The sequence below is a fragment of the Sus scrofa genome, chromosome 17 (assembly GCF_054392235.1).
Source record: "Sus scrofa isolate SSC_HxYL_T2T_F1_AM1 chromosome 17, Sscrofa_HxYL_maternal_Yorkshire_Landrace_v2.0, whole genome shotgun sequence".
NCBI lineage: Eukaryota > Metazoa > Chordata > Mammalia > Artiodactyla > Suidae > Sus > Sus scrofa.
In genome coordinates this window covers 19,272,993-19,289,980 of record NC_139399.1, presented here as the reverse complement: position 1 = coordinate 19,289,980, position 16,988 = coordinate 19,272,993, and the positions used below count along the sequence as shown (strand labels likewise).

The following is a 16,988-nucleotide window of genomic DNA, read 5'->3' as shown; positions in this document are numbered from 1 at the left end:
CAGGACTGGACGGCAGGATGAGGGGTGAACACATTTCAGGCAGACAGGAGGGGACCCGTGCCTCCCACACCTCCAGGGACACCACTCGCCTCACCGTCATCTCGGATTTTAACGCCATCATGAATTTTTCCTGACTGATAGCCATAAAGTATCTTAAAAAAGGAGTGGGTTTTTTTTTTTTTTTTTTTTTGCCCTAATTTGCACAATGTCACCATGTAACAAGCAGTATGGCTGCCTCCCAGGGGCTGCAGGCAAATCTGACTGTCTCAAACTTTGTAACGACATGGAAGAGCAATTTTTCCAAAAATCTGCCATCACGATCTGGCCCAGAGTTTCTGTTGTAGCTCAGTGGTTAAAGAATCCAACTAGGAACCATGAGGTTGCAGGTTCGATCCCTGGCTTCGCTCAGTGGGTTAAGGATCCAGCGTTGCCGTGAGCTGTGGTGTAGGTCGCAGACAAGGCTCGGATCCCAAGTTGCTGTGGCTCTGGCAGAGGCCGGTAACTTCAGCTCCGATTAGACCCCTAGCCTGGTAACCTCCATATGCCACAGGAGTGGCCCTAGAAAAAGACAAAAAACAAGCAAGGAAAAAAAAAAAAGATCTAGCCCTAAACAACAAGATCCTCCCATAGGGCACAGGGAATTATATTCAATATCCTGGGATAAACCACGATGGGAAAGAATATGAAAAACAATGTGTATATATATCTGAATCACTTGGCCGTACAGCAGAAAAATAACACAACACTGTAAATCAACTATATGTCAATCAAATACATTTTTTAAAAAAGAACTGAGAGTTTCCGCTGTGGCTCAGAGGATTATGAACCCGACTGGTATCTATGAGAATTCAGATTCAATCCCTGGCCTCACTCAGTGGGTTAAGGATCTGGCATTGCTGCAGGCAGTAGCACAGGTCACAGAAAGGGCTCAGATCACGCGTTGCTGTGGCTGTGGTGTAGGCCGACAGCTGCAGCTCCAACTAGATCCTTAGCCTGGGAACTTCCATATGCCACAAGTGCAACTTTAAAAAAAAAAAAAAGAAAAGAAAAGAACTGGGACAAGATAAATGTATTATGGAAAGCGTATTCTGTTTTGTTTTGCTTTGTTTTGGAAAGAGCATTTTAGACAGAGGGGTCAGAAAGTACAAAGTACAAAGGCCTGGAGATGGGCACACGCTTGAGATATTTGGGGAAAACGCTCATGTATTAGAGGCAGATTACATGGGCCTATAAAGCAAATTTAAAGACCTGAGCTTCTCCACTGGGAAACTTAGCAGAGCGTCCATTTGACCACACTGACGGAGCCGCACACTGTTGAGCGTTTAGACATCAGTCAGAAGGCCTGATTCACAGATGACTCAGACATCCCCTTTGTGGTCCATTTGGGCCTGATCTTTAAGGCTCCTCTCCACCTTGAAATTTTTTTTTTTTTTGGTCTCTCTTTTTTTTTAGGGCCACACCCGCATAATAGAAGTTCCCAGGCCAGGGGTGGAATCAGAGCTGCAGCTGCCGGCCTACACCACAACCACAGCAACTCAGGATCGGAGCTGTGCCCGTGACCTACACCACAGCTCACAGCAACACCAGACCCTTAACCCACTGAGTGAGGCCAGGGATCGAACCCGAGTCCTCATGGATTACGAGTTGGGTTCATCACCACTGAGTCACAACAGGAACTCCCTCAACCTTAAAATCTTATTCAGGCAGAACAATGACAGAGAAATTATGGTTAATTATTATTCAACCAACCATACTATATGAAGATATACTTCAAGATAGGAACCACCAAGAAAAGCCAAGAGAATTTTAAAATCGAAGCAAATTCTGTGTAACCCAGTTTTCAGCAACCCTGGCATTTACCAAGCTTCAGCTCCTTGAAGGGAATTTTTTTAAGCAATAACATAGGGCTTACCTCCTAATCAGGAAACCTTGTGCTGAACAGGTCTGTGGATGTTATAGTCAAAAGCCGGTACCTGATGGCTAGAGCTACATCTGTTGAAGTTGTGAAGAACTAGCTTCATAAATGGCTTTTCTGCTAATCTAAGTGATGGAATCTCCTGCTCAGTGGTCACTGGAAAGTGAAAGTTTCTTGCAACTTGCCTGTCTTTGTCATCTACATTTTTTGGCAGGATGGTTGTGGCATTTTATTTATTTATTTATTTATTTATTTATTTATTTATTTATTTATTTATTTATTTATTTCTGCCGCACCCAAAGCCCATGGAAGTTCCCAGGCTAGGGGTCAAATCAGAGCTTCAGCTGCTAGCCTACACTACAGCCACAGCAACACAGGATCCCAGGGACGTTTTCGACCTGCACCACAGCTCACGGCAACAGCAGATCCACCTCCCCACTGAGTGAGGCCAGGGATTGAACCTGTGTCCTCATGGATACTAGTCAAATTCATTTTCCACTGTGCCACAACCGGAACTCCTGGAGGTGGTATTTTAATGTCCAGTGTATCTTTGGGGGACATGTATATTCTGGAAAAATTTATCAAGGCATCTCCCAGAAGAAGAGGGTGTGATGGCATTCCTTTGCCCATCATCTTAAATTCATGCAGAAAACCAGAATCTATAACTCAGTGCCCCTGTGCCTCCCACTATTTCCCACCTGCAACTCTCTAAGAATCTCTTTCTTTGCCTCAACTATGTTATCATTCTTTACTAGGACTCTCCCCCTCGTCCTACATTAGAGGTTCCCCACACTCTCTTTGTATCACCCCTAAACATGAATTCTCACCACCAATTCAAACACTCCCACAAAGTGCTCTGCAAGTAAATCATGTGCTTCCAACAAAACTGAACGCTCCTCAGAAGTAATTAATCATATGAATCCCCCCAGAACTGGTATCTCTGTACTGGTTCCAAAAGTATTGACATTCAAATATCGTCTTAAATTCTCATTTTCTTTTCTGCATACAAGAGATAGGACACACAGCCTGTTAATCTCTATCTAGACTGTTGGCTAAAGGCTGGAGGATCATCCAGCCTTGCTTTGTATGTGGCCTAGAATGTTGTCTGCCCAGACCCTCAACTTCCAGGCAGCTGCATGGGGACAAAGCGTTGCATCCTGCCAACCACAAAGTCTCCGCCTCTTCTCCTGCCTGGAGAGATGGCAGCAAGTTGTGGCAAAATAATAATAACTCATCACATGCTAGACTGTGTCCTAGGTGCTTTCTAGACAGTAATTCATTTGCTAACAACAAAAGGTCGGTACTACTGCTACCCCTGGCTTATAGATGGAGAAAGAACCAAGGCACAGAGAAATTAAATAACTTGCCCAGATTCACAGCTAGGATGTTAATCTGGTCAATCTATTGGGCTTTGAAGTTCACATTTATAACCACAATTTCATATACAGGGGCTTAAAGGATATACTGTTCCATCCCCTGCATTCCACATGGATCAGAGAGAAAAAAAGAAAAGAAAGGAAAAAGGAAGGAAGGAGGGAGGGAAGAAAAGGAAGGAAGGAAGGAAGGAAGAGAGAGAAACGAAGGAAGGAGGGAGTAAGGAGAGAAGGAGGAAGGGAAAGGAGGGAGAAAAAAGGAAGGAAGAAAAAGAAAAAAGTGAAGAATAAAGGAAGGGAAAGAAAGAGAGAGAGGAAGGAAGGAAGAAAGAGGAAAGGGAGAGATGAGAAGGGGCAGCAGATTTCAAAGCGCAGTCTGGAGCCCCAACTCCACTATGCAACCTCAGGCCAATGACTTCTCTCACTAAGCCTCAATTTCCTCATCTGTAAACTGGGGATAATTATACCTTCGACCACTGCTGATGAGGGGCAGGAGCAGCATTCAGCCCCATAATCTTTCCATAACACTATCTGCTACATTCTCCAGAAGATTATCACCTTCCAAAACTGTGGGGAATAGCAATGCTTCCCAGCTGCCGGCTGGCTTGGAGGCAACCGCACTGCCAACCAGAATCTCCTGGTCCCATCACATCTAAAAAGACTGGGTTCTGAGCAAACCCCGTATCATGACCCAGACACATTTCCTAGCAAGCCAAAGCCATCCTCTTCCTCACAGGCAGCTCCACTAGCTAAGGGGGTGTACTCAGAGCCCACCTGCTTGTAAGCCCCTCCGTCAAAGGCCCTGGCATCGGAGCTGGGAGTTACCAGCATCTACTCTGAACAGCACACTCCCTCCTACACACAACAAAACACAAGGTGGTATTATTATTATTATTATTATTACTATTACTATTATTACTATAGTTAAGACATGTTGTGCCAATTTCTGCTGTATAGCAAAGCAACCCAGTCATACATATACACACATTCCCTTTCTTAAATTATCTTCCATCACATTCCATCACAAGAGACTGGATAGAGTTCCCTGGGCTGTACGGCAGGACCTCATTGCTTATCCATTCTCAATGGAATAGTTTGCATCTATAACCCCAAACTCCCCGTCCATCCCACTCCTTCCTCCTCCCCCTTGTCAATGACAAGTCTGCTCTCCATGTCTGTGAGTCTCTTTCTGCTTTGCAGACATGTTCACTTGTGTCATGTTTTAGTAGATAAGGTTCTTTTTGTTTGTTTGTTTTTGTCTTTTTAGGGCCAAACCCAGGGCACATGGAAGTTCCCAGGCTAGGGTTCGAATCAAAGCTACAGCTGCCGGCCTACGCCACAGCCTCAGCAGTGTGGGAACTGAGCACATCTTCGACTAAGCTGCAGCTTATTGCAACGCTTAATCCACTTAGTGGGGCCAGGGATTGAACCTGCACCCTCATGGATACTAGCCAGGTTCATTACCACTGAGCCACAACAAGAACTCCTAGTAGATAAAGGTTTGTTGTTTGCTTGTTTTTATTTTTTCTGCTTTTTAGGGCCTCACCTGTAGCATATGGAAGTTCCAAGGCTAGGGATCTAATCAGAGCTATAGCTGCCAGCCTAAAGCCATAGCAACGCTGGATCTGAGCCTTGTCTGAGATCTATACCACAGCTCACAGGAATGCTGGATCCTTAACCCACTGAGAGAGGCTAGGGATCAAACCCACATCCTCATGGATACTAATCTAGTTCATTACCACTGAGCCATGACAGGAACTAATAAATAAGGTTCTTAAATTGAGCTTGCCCTGCCTCCAAAGCCCCTAGAGAGCCCTCCTGCTTGGGGGAGAGGCCTTTCAACCCTCCCTCCCTGGAGCTGTGAGGGATCAAGGGCCCTGGCAACCCCCAAGGCTCAGAGCACTTGAAGATGAGTCACCAAGGGCGAGAACTCTTGCCAGCATCACCTGGTGTGGTCCCTGGTCCCCGGTGGAATGCTGCAAAGTCCCTTCATGACTCACTGTGCAGCAGCAAGCAAAGTGGTTTAGAAAACAAAAGGTTCAAAATCAAAATGAAAAACTAGCCAGAATCTAAGGAACCCACCAAACCAACAGTGTCTGTGTGAGGGTTTTGGTTTCTGAGCTCATATTTTTTTTTGAGACTTTTTCAAAAGTTCTATAATACAGCTCTATTATGGCTACATAGATTCTTTCTCCATACTTGAATGGGGGGTTTTTTTGGTATTTTTTTATTAAAGTGTAGTTGATTTAGGGAGTTCCCATCGTGGCTCATCGGTTAATGAACCCAACTAGCACCCATGAGGACACTGGTTCAATCCCTGGCCTCACTCAGTGGGTTAAGGATCCAATATTGCTGTGAGCTGTGATGTAGGCTGCAGATGCGGCTCGGATCCCAAGTTGCTGTGGCTGTGGTGTAGGTCAGCAGCTACAGCTCCAACTGGACCCCTAGCCTGGGAACCTCCCTTATGCCATGGGTTTGGCCCTAAAAAGACCAAAAAAAAAAAAAAAAGAAAAAAAAGCGTAGTTGATTGACAATGTTCTGTCAATTTTAGATTTTTTAAGTAACACAGATAACAAGTAGCCTGGATTGGAAGAGAGCTAAGGATCTTCACCTCCGATCTAGTCCATGACCATCTGCGTTACTCTCCCTATAGAGATAATGGGACAGGAGCTCCCACAGTGGCACAATGGGATTGGCAGCATTTGAGAGTGCTGGAATGCAGGTTCAATCCCAGGCCCCTCACAGTGGGTTAAGGATCCAGTGTTGCCATAGCTTCGGCTTAAGTGGCAACTGCGGTTCAGATCTGATCCCTGGCTGGGGAACTCCATATGCCACAGAGCAGGCAAAAAAGAAATTTAAAAATCAAAGAACCCTAAAAGTCAGGTATATCTCAGCTTCTAACAGAAGTTGGTACATACAGTTAAGGGTACATCCTGCCTTTCCACCTCCTCAGTAAATTTCATGTGTGAACAGCATCTGCTCTTATGAAACTCATTCTGACCTAAGATTTCATCCTAATATGTCAAGGTTTGCTTTACAAGCCCACATTCCATCAGCCATTCTTTTTCTTAATGTTCGCTCTTCTGGGATTAAAAGGTTAGATATTTCTAAGTAACTAAAATAACTGCAACATAAATTTATGTTCCCAACACTCTTACTGACTTAAAAAATCAAAGTTAAAAATTCTAAGGTGAATGTCCATCAAAAGATGAATGGATAAAAAAGATATGGTATATCATGAAATACTACTTAGCCATAAAACAGAATGAAATAATGCCATTTGCAGCAACACAGATGGACCTAAATGTTATCACACTAAGTGAAGGAATCAGAAAGAGAAAGACAAACGCCATATGATATCACTTATATGTTGAATCTAAAATACAATACAAATGAACATATTTACGAAACAGAAACAGACTCACAGACATAGAGACATGATGGGAATTTCCATTCTGCGGTTGCCATTGGGGAGGGCAGTGGGGAAAGGAAGGATTGGCAATTTGGAATTAGCAGACGCAAACTAGTACATAGCAGACGCAACTAGTACACTTAGCATGGATAAACAACAAGATTCTACTGTAGAGCACAGAGAACTATATTCAATATGCTATGAAGAAACCATAATGGAAAAAAGCATTTTTTAAAAGTGTATACAGAGAGTTCCCTGGTGGCTCAGTGAGTTAAGGATCCAGCATTGTCTCTGCAGCAGCTCGGGTCACTGCTATGGCATGGGTTCATCCCTGGCCCAGAAACTTCCACATGCAAGGGATGCAGCAAAAAAAAAGGTGTATATATACATATAACTGAGTCACATCACTTACAGCAGGAATGAACACAACACTGTAAATCAACTATACTTGAGTAAGTTTTGTTTAAATGCTAAGGTGGTGTTTTGGTTAAAAGGTTTGCCTCGTCCAACAAGTGTATGCCATCTAAAGAGTTCACAACCGTATTACTAGCAAACAGATTTCCTCTTCATGAGAAGGCCTCCTATTATTCCACTTCCTCTTTCCTGAAAGGAAGCCCTTTAGTCCTGAAGTGGAACACAGCAGCTGCCCCGAGCACGGAAAAACAGTCTGCTGGGAGGATGCTGAGGTTTGAGCAATAAACATATCAGAACCAGATATTTGTTAGTTTCACTCCTTCAGTGACAGGGGCCAACCTGGTAAAACCCTCACCAGGCTCCGTCTCTGCTGTGCACTGTGGGCGACGAGGAGACACAGCCCTGTCTAAAGTGGCCTCAGCAGGGCTGCCCTTCCCCCAACCCCAGAGGGGGCCGCCCCCTGCATCCGGCCACTCTGAGCCCGAGGCCACCCAGCAGAGGAAATGGGAGCCTCAGCTCCCACCCACGGATGCACCCCACAGCAGAAACTCAAGCTTTATTCATCTACTCAGCCCAGCACCTCACTCAGGACTTAAGGAGAAGAGAAAATCTGCAGATGCGACACATGCCCAGAAGAGACCACTAAGCAGGGGTACGGGGTGCTGTCCGTGTATGTGTCCCGTTTCTCATTGATCATGACCACTCTGCCTCTGTGAGGCCACGGACCCCCGCCCCCCGCCCGGAACAGTTGGGAAAACACTTTCCTGAAGCAGCATCAACACAAAGAGCACGGTCCTGGAGTTCCCATCGTGTTGCCGTAGAAACAAATCCGACTAGGAACCATGACATTTCGGGTTTGATCCCTGGCCTCGCTCAGTGGGTTAAGGATCCGGCGTTGCTGGGAGCTGTGGTGTGGGTCACAAACACGGCTCGGATCCTGCCTTGCTGTGGTTGTGGCGTAGGCCAGCAGCTGCAGTTCCCTAGCCTGGGAACCTCCACATGCTGTGGGTGTGGCTCTAAAAAGACAAAAGATGGAGAAAAAAAAGATAAACACGGTCTTGATGATGGATTTTTCCATCTTCCATAACTTAGGGTCTGGTCTGCACTTACTATATATTTTTCATCTCCTACCAGGGTTTCAGACTATGAAAACCATGTTTTCTTTGGGAGATTTTTTTTTTTTTTTTGCTTTTTTTTTGGGGGGGGCACCCAAGGCACATGGAGGTTCCCAGGTTAGGGATTGAATCGGAGCTACAGCTGCCAGCCTACACCCAGCCACAGCAATGCAGGATCCTTAACCCACTGAGTGAGGCCAGGGATCAAATCCACCACCTCATGGTTACTAGTCGGATTCATTTCCACTGTGCCACGACAGGAACTCCTCTTTCAGTGATTATTTTGATTCTAAACCTCTCCCCCAGTCCCAGAAAATCTAAAAGCCAAATGTAGTGAAAATCACTTCCTACAATAAAAGCTATCCAGAGCAAATCTTCCATTTAAAACAAACAGTGGGAGTGCCCGTCCTGGCTCAGTGGGTTAAGAACCCGACTAATGTCCATGAGGATGCGGGTTCAATCCCTGGCTTCACTCAGTGGGTTAAGGATCCACTGTGGCCGCAAACTGTGGCACAGGTCTCAGACGCAGCTTGGATCCTGAGTTGCTGTGACTGTAGTGTAGGCTAGTAGCTGCAGCTCTGATTCGACCCATAGCCTGGGAATTTTCATACGCCGCTGGTGCAGCCCTAAAAGATAAAAGAATTTTTCAATTAAAAAAAAATTTTTTTAATAAATAAAACAACCAGTGACCTAACCCCTCAAGCCGCCTTTCCTCCCAGGATGAGGGGGTCCCACAGTGGGCTTTCTTCCAGACACACGCATTCAATGCTTTCATGAGCTGGGAATAGTCGGTCCTGCAGGCTGCAAAGGAGGCCTGATTCTCATGCCAGGCACGCATGGCCTGGATGACAGTGCTTCCTTAAGCTTTCACAACTCGAACCTTGGATGAAGGTATAAAGAATTATGGCTGATGGATGGGGCTGGGGAGGGGACTAGGGCGACGTCAGACATCTGTAAAACTTAAAGAGACAAATGGTCTGAAACTACTTGGGGGAAATGCAATCCTACATTTCTAAGATGCAAAAGTACCAATTCATCAGGAAGGAATCTTTGGTATGAGAGCTGGTAAGAGCCAGGGAGAGAATCCAGCCCCTCCCCCCGCCCCAGCACACAACCCCACCCCACCCCCCCACCCCGCGCCCCACCACACACCACATTTTCTGTTCCAGATTTTTTTTGTCTTTGGATGGTGGGGGGACCAGATGCATATGGAGGTTCCCAGGCTAAGGGTTGAATTGGAGCTACAGCTGCCCACCAAAGTCACTGCTGCAGCAACATCAGACCTGAGCCACGTCTGTGGCCTACACCACTGCTTGCAGCAACGCCAGATCCTTAACCCACTGAGGGAGGCCAGGGATCAAACCCACATCCTCATGGATGCTAGTTGGGCTCATTCCTGCTGAGCCATGACAGGAATTCCCTCTCTCTTCCTGATTTTATTTAACCCTGAATCTACCTTTAAATCTGAGTCCGAGCAGACACTGGAAATTTTAAGACAACAGACAAAGGTCACTTTGTATATGTGACTAAAGAGGACTCTCTCCTAGTAGCAGAGACTTTTCCAAGTAACAGCAGAGGGCCCCACGGCTGAAGAGGGCTCTCCATGACCAGAGTGTCCTCTCCAGTGTCCTTTACCTGGGGGGCCGGCGGTGGCTCAGGCCAGGCCCTTGGAAACAGAGCAATGATGCTCTCATTACCTCTTAGTATTGCTATCCTCTCCCTCTGTTCCTCAGACTCACACTTTACACTGAAAATATTTCCAAACAGAGTTCCCATTGTGGCTCAGGGATAATGAACCCAACTAGTATCCAAGAGGATGCAGGTGTGATCCCTGGTCTCACTCAGTGAGTTTAGGATCCGCCACTGCCACAAACTGTGGTGTAGGTCACAGATGCGGCTCGGATCCCGAGTTGCTGTGGCTGTGACACAGGCTAGCAGCTGCAGCTCCAATTCAACCCCTAGTCTGGGAATTTTCATATGCCCCGCAGGTGCAGCCCTAAAAAGCTAAAGAAAGAGAGAGAGAGACAGAAAGATAGAAAGACAGACAGACAGACAGACAGAAAGAAAGAAAGACAAATAGAAAGGAAGGAAGGAAGAAAATATCTCCAAAGCTCTAAACTGAGAAGTGGAGTGAAGACATTACTGGTGTCACAGGGCGGCTGAATAAAGAAATGGCATTTCTACTCAGCTTCAAACTATCTTGATAGATAAACCTGGGACTTACAGCAGCAGGTGGATGGACCTAGAGATGGTCATGCCAAGTAAGTCAGACAAAGACAAAAATCATATGTGATCACTTCTATATGGAATCTACAGACAGGAATGGATTTATTTACAAGACAGAAACAGACTCACAGACTTCAAAATCAAACTCACGGTCACCGAAAGGGAAACATGGTGAGGAGGGATGAATTGAGAGTTTGGGATTAGGAGAAACACACCACTGTACACGAAATAGATAACCACCAAGGACCCTATACAGCACAGGGAACTTACTCAATACTCTGTAATAATTCCTATGAGAAAAGAATCTAAAAAAGAATGGACATATGTATATGTATAACTGAATCACTTGGCTGTACACTTGAAACTAACACAACAACACAGGAAATCAACTTACATTCCAACAACAGCAAAAGATTTTAAATAAAAATTTTTTTTTAATTTAGGGCTCATAAAAATCAAAGCGAAAGCTGTCTGTAAAAGTATTCACCTCTGAAATGTGTTAAATATGATGGTTCTTTCAGGCTTTTAACACAGTGTTTAAAACAGTTACCAAATGTCTATTAATAACCCACCACCTTGCCTCCTAAGATAATACACAGGAGCCAGAACTCACAAGGAGGCAGCTGTCTCAAAGGTCCTCGGGCTCTGGGTGGACTTTTGGTGGAATAAATGCTCGTCTTCACAGCCTGTGTTGAAATCTCCCAGGACAGTGATGACTCACCACACCTCTTCCAAACCTGGAGCCTGGATGTCGTGGGCCCCACCCCATCACCACTGACGTGCTACCCGAGACAGAGCCACTGTCCACTGAGGAGACTTCGCTTCTGCCTTCAGGACCAGAGTGAACTGGTTGCCTTAGAAGATATGATCCTCGGAGTTCCTGTCGTGGCTCAGTGGTTAACGAATCCGACTAGGGACCATGAGGTTGCGGGTTCGATCCCTGGCCTTGCTCAGTGGGTTAAGGATCCAACGTTGCCATGAGCTGTGGCGTAGGTTGCAGATGTGGCTTGGATCTGGCGTTGCTGTGGCTGTGGTGTAGGCCGGCGGCTACAGCTCCGATGAGACCCCTAGCCTGAGAACCTCCAAATGCCGAGGGAGCGGCCCTAGAAAAGGCAAAAAGCCAAAAAAAAAAAAAAAAAAAAAAAAAAAGGCGTGATCCTCCACTGTTAACCTTCCAGAGGACAGGAATTTCCCCTGGACCTAACACGTTATGTAAGGGTGTGGGTTACTTACACTGGGGATAACAGATAACTCAAAATGTACTACTTGTCAAAGAGCATGGCCTCTATTCATTTAAACTTAACACGCCAACGTCCAAGGGGCAGCCCTGCAGTCTCACTCCCCTGGAAGAGGTCAAGGGTCCATGTTCGTCTAGCTTGTCCTTGATGGTGTCCCAGACTTCCTACCTCCGTCTTCCCAAGTCCCCGTTCTCTTTGCATTTCCTCCATGACAGTGTTCACGTGGCAGTCCACACTTAGCTTATTTTATTTTTTGTCTTTTTAAGGCTGCACCTGCTGCATGTGGAAGGTCCCAGGTCCCAGGCTAAGGGTGGAATCAAAGCTGCAGCTGCCAGCTTCGCCACAGCCACAGCATCGCCAGATTCAAGCCACATCTGTACCTACACTACAGCTCACAGCAACACCGGATCCTTAACCCATTGAGGGAGGCCGGGATGCAACTCACATCCTCATGGATACTAGTCGGGTTCGTTACCACTGAGCCACAGCAGAACGTGCGGGAACTCCCACATTTAGCTTATTTTAATTCCTCCTGGAGTCAACGTCCAATTGTCCAGTTTATTCTTTTTTTTGGCTGTGGTGTGCAGCAGCTTGATGTGGGATCTCAGTTCCTAGGGGTCGAACCCAGGTTGCAGGGGTGAAAATGCTGAGTCCTAACCACTAGACCACCAGGGAACTCCCTTATCTGTCTAGTTTAAATCTAGGCAAGCTTAGAGATCCTTCCCTTCATTTTTTTAAATCAAATTTAGTTTTTATTATGGTAAGTTGATTTACAGTGTTGAGTCAATTTCTGCTATACAGCACAGTAACCCAGTCAAACATATATATATACATTCTTTTTCTATTATTTTTCATCATGGTCTATCCCAGGAGATTGCATATAGCTCCCTGTGCTGTACAGTAGGACCTCACTGCTTATCCATTTTAAATAGTTTTTAATAGTTTGTATCTACCAACCCCAAACTCCCAGTCCATCCCACTCCCTCCTCCTCCCCCTTGGCAACCACAAGTGTTTTCCTGGTCTGTGAGTCTATTTCTGTTTTGTAGATAGGTTCATTTGTGTCATATTTAGATTCCACATATAAGTGATCTCATGTGATATTTGTCCTTCTCTTTCTGACTTCCCTCACTTAGTATGAGAATCTCATTTCCATCCATGTTGCTGCAAATGGCATTATTTTGTTCTTTTTGTGGCTGAGTAGTATTCCGTTGTATATATATGTACCACATCTTCTTAATCCATTCATCTGTTGATGGACATTTAGGTTGTTTCCATGTCTTGGCTATTGTGAATAGTGCTGCAATGAACATAAGGGTGTATGTATCTTTTCAAATCATAGTTTCGTCCAGTTAGATGCCCAGGAGTGGGCTTGCTGGATCATATGGTAGTTCTGTTTTTAGTTTTCTGAGGAACCTCCATATTGTTTTCCATAGTGGTTGTACCAATTTACATTCCCACCAACAGTGAAGGGGGGTTCCCTTTTCTCCACACCCTCTTCAGCAGTTGTTGATTGCAGACTTGATAAATGATGGCCTTTCTGACAAGTGTGAGGTGATACCTCACTGTTGTTTTGATTTGCATTTCCCTACTAACTAGTGATGTTGAGCATTTTTTCATGTGCCTACTGGCAATCCGTATGTTTTCTTTGGAGAAATGTCTATTTAGGTCTTCTGCCCATTTTTCGATTGGGTTGTTTTTTTTTTCTTGTTGGGTTGTATGAATTGTTTGTATATTTTGGAGATTAGGCCTTTGTCAGTTGCATCAATTGCAAGGATTTTCTCCCATTCTGTGGGTAGTCTTTTTGTTTTTTTTAATGGTTTCCCTTGTTGTATAAAAGCTTTTAAGTTTAATTAGGTCCCATTTGTTTATTATTGCTTTTTTGTTTCCATTCCTCTAGAAGATGGATCCAAAAAAAGATTGCTGCAATTTATGTCAGAGTGTGTTCTGCCTGTGTTTTCCTCTATGGGTTTTAAAGTATCTGGCCTTACATTTAGGCCTTTAATCCATTTTGAATTTATTTTTGTGTATGGTGTTAGAGTGTTTGTTCTATTCTCATTCTTTACATGTAGGTGTCCAGTTTTCCTGGCACCACTTATTGAAGAAACTATCTTTCACTGTATGTTCTTGCCTCCGTTGGCACAAATTCATTGATCATAGGTGCTTGGGTTTATATTTGGGCTTTCTGTGCTGTTCCATTGATCCATATTTTTGATTTTGTGCCAGTACCATATTGTTTTGATGACTGTAGCTTTGCAGTATAGTCTGAAGTTGGGAAGCCTGACTCCTCCAGTTCTGTTTTTCTTTTTCAATATTGCTTTGGCTATTCAGGGATGCCTCCCTTTACTGGTGTGAAACATTAAGTAAAAGGAGGCTATTCTATGTCTTCCTAAAGCTCATGGAATGAGGCAGATATGCTGGGGGAAGAGGACCTCCCCTCCCAGAGCCCCAAAGCCCACGTTACCAGCCTTTCCTGTCAGACTGTGAAATGTTAGTGCTGCAGGGGAATCCGAAGCACCACTGGCCCTCATTACAACTGAGGGGTGGAGGCCCAGAGAAATTCCATCACCCACCCCTGCAAGTCCCACAAAGAAAACCCCTCTCTTTACTTCCTCTTATTCTAGTCAGTGACTTGCCCCAAGTCACTCCGTACCATCTTCTCCTCCAAGCACAATTTCTACTCTACCTTAGTACTTAAAATGTGAAGTGATCTCTTATAATGGAATCTAAGACATGATACAAATGAACTTACTGACAAAACAAAAGCAGACTCACAGACATAGAAAACAAACTTATGGCTACCAAATGGGAGGAAGGGATAAATTAGGAGGTTGGGATTAACATATACATGCCGCTATATAGAAAATAGATTAGTAACAAGGACCTGCCGTATGGCTCAAGGCACTACATTTAACATCTTGTAATAATCTACAATGGAAAAGAATCTGAAAAAATATATATATACATGTATGTACAGTCATTTCACTTTGCTGTACACTGAAACTAACACAATACTGTAAATCCAATACACTTCAATTTTTTTTTTTTTTTTAATGTAGGAGTTCTCTTATGGCACAGTGGCTTAAGGATCCGGCATTGTCACTGCAGTAGCTCGGGTCACTGCTATGGCTCAGGTTCAATCCCTGGCCCAGGAACTTCCACATGCCATGGGTATGACCAAATAAATAAATAAATAAAAATGCGAAGCAACCTCTTATATGTGTAATCTAAAAAATAATGCCAACAAAACAGAAGAAGACTCACAGACATAGAAAACAAACTTACGGTTGCCAAAGAGGAAAAAGGGAGGAGGGATAAGTTAGGAGTTTGTGATTAACAGATACACACTACTGTACATAAAAGAGATAAACAACAAGATATGTATTTGACTCACATTGCTGTACACCTAAAATTAACACAACACTGTAAATCAACTATGCTTCAGTTTTTGAAAATGTGCAGTGATCTAAGTGTTCCCCCGATGAAAGGAGACAATGAGGGGAACAGGTCAGGACCATCGGACTCCCTTGGAACGAGCATGACTGGACTTTGGACAGGACCCTAAAACCAACACAACCAGAGAAGGACAGTCAGGAAACGGCATCTGCAACTCAAAACCTAACGTCTCCCCCTGAATGAGAAGAACTTCCAAAAATCTGAGAATACCATTTGCTGCTTCGTGAGCGAGAATGTGAAAAATCAGAGGCCGTAAATCACCCTGAGTTACCCCACGGAGAATGGAATGTAAGATGATACTAGGCACATATTTTCATTATAAGAGTACTAAATAGTGGTAAGAATTAAAAAACTTGAGAAAGCATATGAAACAAGTATGAAGATCATGAAATCGACTTCAACTAAATATTGTAAAAGGAAATATAATTAAAGTACAGATTACGACTCCTTTGAAATGAGGATAGGGATGTGGAACAGAAGGAACCATAAAAATTCAATACTAGAAGCAGCAGCTAGAAATGGATTAAGAAAGTAAAAACCTCAGCAGCATACACTGCATCCTGTAACTTTTCCAACAAGGGAGAAAATTTTCGCTCTGAAATATAAAACATAGTCATCTACACCGGGAAAAATACTTTTGACAATTTTTTCTATCTTTTAATCAAAATGCAAAAAAGGAAAGGTAAAAATCCTACACAATCTCGTCATTCTTTCAAAAGTATAAACTGTAAGAAGTGACGGTCCCCTCCCCTGCTCCTCCAATCCCACCCTCAGTCCCTGGAGCCACTTCAGGGACACAATTCGGGGCCAAATGTCCATTAGCATGCGCGTGTGCACAATCGTGTACACAGCCCTAACTTAGACACACACACGCAACTTTTATAAAAATAGGCAAATTGGAATTCCCTCAGGGGTTAGTGAACCCGACTAGCATCCACGAGGACGCAGGTTTGATCCCTGGCCTCGCTCAGTGGGTTAAGGATCTGGTGCTACCATAAGCTGTGGTGTAGGTCGCAGACTCGGCTTGGATTCCGTGTTGCTGTGGCTGTGGTGTAGGCTGGCAGCTGCAGCTCCGATTCAGCCCCCTACCGTGGGAACCTCCATATGCTGTGAGTGTGACCCTAAAAAAGACCAAAAAAAAAAAAAAAAAGGAATTAAAAATAAGCAAACAGGAGTTCCCGCTGTGGCAAAGCAGAAATGAACCCAACTAGGATCCATGAGGATGATGGTTCGATCCCTAGCCCTGCTCAGTGGGTTAAGGATCTGGTGCTACCATAAGCTGTGGTGTAGGTCGCAGACCCGGCTTGGATCCCATGCTGCTTCGGCTGTGGCTGTGGCATAGGCCGGCAGCTACAACTCCAATTGGACCCCTAGCCTGGGAACCTCCATATGCTGTGGGTACAGGCTTAAAAAAAAAAAAAAAAAAGGCAAACATTCCGTATGAGTCATCGATTTGCTCTCTTTATGAATATATTTTAGAATTTAAGATCTAAAAAAGGTAACAAGTTGAATATTTTTAAAGTAATATCAAAAAAGAGTAAAAAATTGATCAACTACTTTTCTAAGTGTACTTAGAGTATCTCTGTGGCTTCTTTTTTTTTTTTTTTTTTTTTTTTTTTGCTGCACCCATGGCATATGGAAGTTCCCGGGCCAGAGACAAATCCAAGCTGAAGCTGCAATCTATACCACAACTGCAGCAATGCTGGTCCTTTAACCCGCTGGTCCTTTAACCCACTGCTCCAGGCCAGGGACTGAACTCGCACTTCTGCAGCCAGTGCAACCTGGGCTGCTGCAGTTGGAGTCTTAACCCACAGTGCCACAGTGGAACTCCTCTGTGTGGT

The 16,988-nt window shown here is 44.4% G+C and overlaps 1 protein-coding gene across 14 annotated transcripts in view; it reads right to left on the bottom strand.

Moving 5' to 3' along the window:
- The window catches only part of CSGALNACT1 (chondroitin sulfate N-acetylgalactosaminyltransferase 1), a 353,762-nt gene that overhangs the window by 241,626 nt on the left and 95,148 nt on the right, over positions 1 to 16,988 (bottom strand). The window contains exon 1 of one of the 14 annotated variants that reach the window (XM_085004410.1): positions 1,913 to 2,028. The exons of the other annotated variants lie outside the window; for them this stretch is intronic. The gene's annotated coding sequence lies outside the window, so the exon portion shown is untranslated. Of the gene's footprint in view, positions 1 to 1,912; positions 2,029 to 16,988 lie in introns of those variants that run through there. 14 annotated transcript variants of the gene reach the window in all.